At 39.6% G+C, this 6,446-nt stretch overlaps 1 pseudogene; it reads right to left on the bottom strand.

The window, feature by feature from the left end:
- Positions 1-3,283: 3,283 nt before the first annotated feature.
- Positions 3,284-4,802, bottom strand: LOC110293641 (apoptosis inhibitor 5 pseudogene; annotated as a pseudogene).
- Positions 4,803-6,446: the final 1,644 nt, after the last annotated feature.

Genomic DNA, 6,446 nt, shown 5'->3' with positions numbered 1-6,446 from the left:
AGTTATTTTGCTAGAAAGGTGTAATAAAGCTAGAATCAAGAATAGAATGTTCCCACTCCTCTTAATAGTAAGTAGAGGCTGCATAATAAGAAATAAAACAAAAAAACAAAAACAAAAACAAAACAAAACAAACAAACAAACAAAAAAAAGAAATAAAACAAGCTTTCCTAATTACAATAAAAAGAGAAATAGGTCTGGTACAGATTTGCCTTCAAGGAAAAACATTCAAGTTCAAGGGTGAAGCCATTGGTGTACAAGACAGGTCATATGAAACTGTTACTTATAATGAGCTTACAGAATGAAATACTGCTTTAAACTTAATATCAACATCCCTTTGTAACTCCCAGTTTGTGCAACATTTTATCTATGAGGTAATTTTCCAAGAAATTTTGTCTATAAAATGGCCAAAGAAAAGAAATAAAGAGAATGGGGTTGGCTTGGGACACTCTGCTCCATTCATCTATCCAAATGTTTATGTTTGTGTAGGTATATGGGTATGTATGTAAACATACTTGAACATCCATGAAGTTTATTGAGACAGGTAGCTGGGCTCAGCCAGAATATGTGTGTATGAATGTATGTGTCTCTGTGCATAACTGCCTGTGTAGAGGATTTTAATTATTTTACTTTTCTTTCTTTCTGGTTCACAAAGAGTTAACCAGCCTGGCCAATGTAGGGCTACTGGCTGGTTAGAGAAGGAAGCACTAGCAATAAATCATTTACCTAAACCCCCTCTCCCTTAACCAGGGTGTTAATTTACCTAAAGCCATCAACTACTGACCCCAGAATAACTAGGAATCCAGGAGAGTAAATATTATTAATACTCTTAGATTTGGTTTCTGAGATTTTTATTGAGTATTTTTGCATCGATATTCATAAGGGAAATTGGTCTGAAGTTCTCTTTCTTTGTTGGGTCTTTGTGTGGTTTAGGTATCAGAGTAATTGTGGCTTCATAGAACAAATTGATGGAGCACATTCTGTTTCTATTTTGTGGAACAGTTTGAGGAGTATTAGTCCTTCTTTGAAGGTCTGGCAGAATTCGACACAAACCCATCTGGTCCTGGGCTTTGTTGTTGTTGGGAGACTATTAATGACTATTTCTATTTCTTTAGCGGATATGGACCTGTTTAGATCATTCATCTGATCCTAATTTAACTTTGGTACCTGGTATCTGCCTAGAAAATTGTCCATCTCATCCAGGTTTTCCAGTTTTGTTTTGTTTTGTTTTAAATTACAAAAGGAAATTTATTTCAAAAGCTTAAGGGAGCATTTACATTTAAACAAGGGGAGAACCAGGCATCCTTGCAGAAGAAAAAGGTTCATGGAATGAAGATTTTCTTTCATATCTCTGAAGCAAAAAGAACACTAAGTTATGAACTACTGACTAGGCAAGGGAAAGGAAGCCAAAGGATGAGGAGGGGATGAATGCAGTGAGCTCTGCAGTAGACTTGAGGTCAAGTTACTTCTGCCAAGTTTACAAATACCCTCAGGCAAGAGAGGAAAAGTTACTGTGTTCAAATTTATATTGCTATAGTCCAATTCATTTTTGTACTTGAAATGGTTTTAGACCCTGGCTGATCTATCTCTGAGGTCCATAACTAGATGGTCCCAGTATTCAACTGGCAGTCCCATGTTCCTATGTCTGTTCAGATTCCAAGAGAGCATAGGTTCATCTCAGTCTTGTAGAATCTTCAGAGTTTATTGCCAGCACTCCATAGTCAAGCTAACCAACTTCTTGTGCTCACTTGTATCACTTTACACTTACAGAAATATTTTCCCCATAAATACGTTCAGTGATTCTCACAAAGGAAATTGTTTTTTTTTTTCCCCAGTGTAGAAGTGATGGTAATGAAGACACCTGTGTAGGAAACAATTCCTTAAGACAAAATAAGAAAGCAAAACAGCAAACCACTAGGAATGTCATGTGAATTTCTGATTTGAAGAGCAAACTTGGAGAAGGAACACTAACTGTGGAACAAAAGTGTATGAAACATTCAAATGAAGAACAGAGTTTCAGCTACTAAAAATGCTCAACATGAGACACTCCACACCACCTGTGTGTTGCCTTAATCTAAAGACTATTGGCTAACTTATACAGTAATCTGATTAATAACCTGCGAACTTAAATTTTGAAAGTGGCAAAAGCAAGCTGAGTGAGCAACTCTGACAGTACTATGTCACCAAGTCACTTTCCTGGGTATCCCTGGTTATAATGTGTCCAAATCCTAATTACACTACCAGATCCTGTGGGAATCTGGTATGTACACCAGATCTGGCTGTATTACACCAACGAGGGTCTTTAAATATGTCTCTGGAAAAACAGCCTTTGTTTTTAGTTTCAAGCAATAATAACCATGTAAGTTCAACTGACTGAAGTTCCTCCCTACTGGAGTAAAAACCTAGATATGAAGTCAGTGTGTTGGTATATTCAGGGCTTGCTGTGGTCAGCCTCAAAGGGATAATCACAATGTCAAGAGGACCCATTCTGAGAATTTAAAATATTAATTTGTTGTACACTCAAGTTCCCTAGCATGCATATGTACACACACAACATATGCTTATGTCTCTGCATATATTATTCACATGTATTCCTATTCAAATAATAACACCCTGTGTTCAAGGCTGTATCCCAAAATATGGAGAAGACTGAAGGGAGCAATACAAAGCAAGTTCTTTCTAAAAGGCTGGCATCGCCTGGACACTGTGAGAAGCTGGTGTTTGATCTCGATGACTCTTGGCAGGGATGCTACAACACTGCCTAGCAGCTTCCTTAAAAAACAATGAAAGCAGAAGGTTAAGACTCATCTTTACTCTTCTCCATGTATTGGGCAAAAACCTAACAGAATGGGGAGAAAAACAAGTAACATTTCAAAAGTGATGATTTTTACCAGATCACAAGCTAGACTGACTTTTCCATTAGAGTCAGTTCTCAACAACAAATTATCAAGATGTGTAAAAGCAAGATTCACAAGATGAAGTCTGTATAATGAGGATATTGTGAAAACAAGTCAAGGCTGCAGAAAAAGCATCCACAAATATTGTTGTGGTTTTACCTTGGATACAACCATGGTCTTTTACAAAAGTAGATCATACCTACACAGATAGAAAGGACATTATGTTTTCAGCTGAAGGCAGCAGTCCTTTTAAAGAGACATCCCCAGCAATCCACTGAGTAGTAGATTTAAGGATATTAATCTCAGGACAATGCTGAAGAATGTGATGTCACAATCAGTAGAGTCTTCCTCGACTACGATTTCCTGGTGTTCCCCAACCTCGGCCACCTCTACTTTACCTGAAGGCTCCTCTCATGATTAAAGTTGCCCAAATTGCTGCTGAACTTTCCACTAGGATGATTATAAATCAGTCTGGCATCCCTTTTTGGTCCTCCTAGAGATTTCTTAGGTGGTGAACCTGAACTTGTATCTTCACTGGCTCTCTTTTGCCCAATCTCAACTTTCTGTACAGATTTCCAGGACAATATTACTGTCCTCTTATAAGAAGGGGAAATGTGGAAGAAAGAGATCCTTGGTTAAAACATTGATATTGTTTGTTATTTTCAATGCAACAGCTTTTATCTTGTTCTCCTCTGTTTTTAAGGCCTCTCCTGTTTTACCCTGGAGAGCCAAGGGAAGTCATCTGATAAAAACCTGAAGGCCCTGTGCAAAGTACTGCAACCTAATTTTGAAATCCTTGAGCTTTTCTGCATTCAGTTTGGCTGTTAAGAAGTCTGGACGCTTTTGCCCCAACTGATGAAAACTGTACAATAAGCACTCTACATAACTGACCTGCAACTTGGGCTCTTCATTACCAGCATTCTCTCCATGTTCTGCTTCTTCTGGAGGGAGAGGCATATACTCCAATAACCTATCAAACAGTTTCCTTAAATTTGTTTCTAGTTTTTCCATGTCACCACAAAATGAACTCATCTCTGCCAACAACTTTAATACCTTCAACTGTATATCAAGACCTTCCACTGGGGTAGTTAGGGTCCTGAGATTAGGGAGAACTTGCTCACAGAAATACGTCACAAATCTTGTAGAATGCACATTTTTAGAGAACAGAGGCATAGCCTGTGGTGTGCACTGCAGTAGTCTGTCCACACAGTCAGGGTCTGAGGGGCAGAAGGTCTGCTCCGGGTTAGCCTGTTCTGCCACCAGCTCTACCAGCTGCTATCGTCCACTCAATGTCTATAAGCTTTTTAACCCAGACAATATCTGCATGAACAAAACAAACTCTTCACCAGTCACATCTTCTAGGACCTTTCTGGATTCAGTGAGTATGAGCTCCTCCACTTCCTTAGTTAACACTTCATCTGGGGGCATCTTGAGTTTTGGGGACAGGAATTTAATTGCTTGTTCTCTAACAATGTCTTCTCTTTGAAGGATCTGGCTAAACAAGCCACCTAATGTTCCTTTTGCATCCATCTTAAATATACTTACTAGAGCATTGTTCAGGAAATTAAATTCTGCAGAGTCACCTGTCTGCAGAAGCTGGGTGAGTATATCTACTACTATCAAAAGGTTTTCTCCTGTGGCAAACTAAGGCAGCTCTTTAATTGCTTGGCATCATATTGACACATCTTTATCCTCACAGAGGTCTAACTGTGCATTGATAGCAGAATCAGCCAGCTCTAGAAAATGCTTAAAGAATTTTGGTATAAACTGAGCTGCTAATTGCTTTTCCTTGGTGCTGCCTTTCATGCAATCCTGTATCACTTGGTAGGCATCTTTATGATGGCTCACTTGCTCCATGGCATTAGCAAGGATGCCATAGTTGTGGTACAGCTCCTCCACCATCTGCATGCTGAGCACCAAGTTCTGGTCCTGCTCCCCCCAACACTGCCACCTCCATGGAACTTAACTAAGCCATCGACCACACTATTGAGCCAGCAGTCACTGCCAGGTCACCACCAGGTTTTCCAGTTTTGTTGAGTATAGGCTTTGTAGTAGGATCTGATGATTTTTTTGGATTTCCTGTTTCTGTTCTTATGACTCCCTTTTCATTTCTGATTTTGTTAATTAGGATATTGTCTCTGTATCCTCTAGTTAGTCTGGCTAAGGTTTTATCTATTTTGTTGATTTTCTCAAAGAACCAGCTCCTGGTTTGGTTGATTCTTTCTATAGTTCTTTTTGTTTCCACTTGATTGATTTTAGCCTTCCGTTTGATTATTTCTTGCCATCTACTCTTCTTGGGTGAATTTGCTTCTTTTTGTTCTAGAGGTTTCAGGTGTGCTATGGGGAAAAGCCTCAAACATATGGTAACAGGGGAAAAGTTCCTGAACAGAACACCAATGGTTTGTGCTATTAGATCAAGAATTGACAAATGGGACCTCAAAAAATTGCAAAGCTTCTGTAAGACAAAGGACACTGTCAATAGGACAAAATGGCAACTGTACTGGCTAGTTTGTGTCAACTTGACACAAGCTGGAGTTATCACAGAGAAGGGGAAATGCCTCCATGAGATCCAGCTGTAAGGCATTTTCTCAATTAGTGATCAAGGGGAAGGTCCCCTTGTGGGTGGGACCATCTCTGGGCTGGTAGTCTTGGTTCTATAAGAGGGCAAGCTGAGCAAGCCAGGGGAAGCAAGACAGTAAGGAACATCCCTCCATGGCTCTGCATCAGCTCCTTCTTTCTGACCTGCTTGAGTTCCAGTCCTAACTTCCTTGGTGATGAACAGCAATGTGGAAATGTAAGCTGAATAAACCCTTTCCTACCCAGCTGCTTCTTGTTCATGATGTTTTGTCCAGAAATAGAAACCCTGACTAAGACAGCAACCAAAAGAATGGGAAAAGATTTTCACCAATCCTACATCCGATTGGGGACTAATATCCAAATATACAAAGAACTAAAGAAGTTAGACTCCAGAGAAACAAATAACCCTATTAAAAATATGGTACAGAGCTAAACAAAGATTTCTCCACTGAGGAATACCGAATGGCTGAGAAGCACCTAAAAAAAAGTTCAACAACCTTAGCTCATCAGGAAAATGCAAATCAAAACAACCCTGAGATTCCACCTCACACCAGTCAGAATGGCTAAGATCAAAAACTCAGGTCACAGCAGATGCTAGTGAGGTTGTGGAGAAAGAGGAACACTCCTCCATTGCTGGTGGGATTGCAAGCTGGTACAACCACTCTGGAAATCACTTTGGTAGTTCCTCAGAAAATTGGACATAGTACTACCAGAGGACCCAACTATACCACACCTGGGCACATACCCAGAAGATGCTCCAACATGTATTAAGGGCACATGCTCCACTATGTTCATAGTAGCCTTCTTTATAATAGCCAGAAGCTGTAGAGAACCCAGATGTCCCTCAACAGAGGAATGAATACAGAAAATGTGTTACATTTACACGATGGAGTACCACATAGCTTTTAAAAATAATGAGTTTATGAAATTCTCAGGCAAATGGATGGATCTGGAGTATATCATCCTGAGTGAGGT

This window comes from Mus caroli, unplaced genomic scaffold (assembly GCF_978045245.1).
Source record: "Mus caroli unplaced genomic scaffold, Mus_caroli_1 scaffold_6, whole genome shotgun sequence".
In the NCBI taxonomy this organism is placed as follows: Eukaryota; Metazoa; Chordata; class Mammalia; order Rodentia; family Muridae; genus Mus; species Mus caroli.
This window is presented reverse-complemented; position numbering and strand designations above follow the sequence as displayed.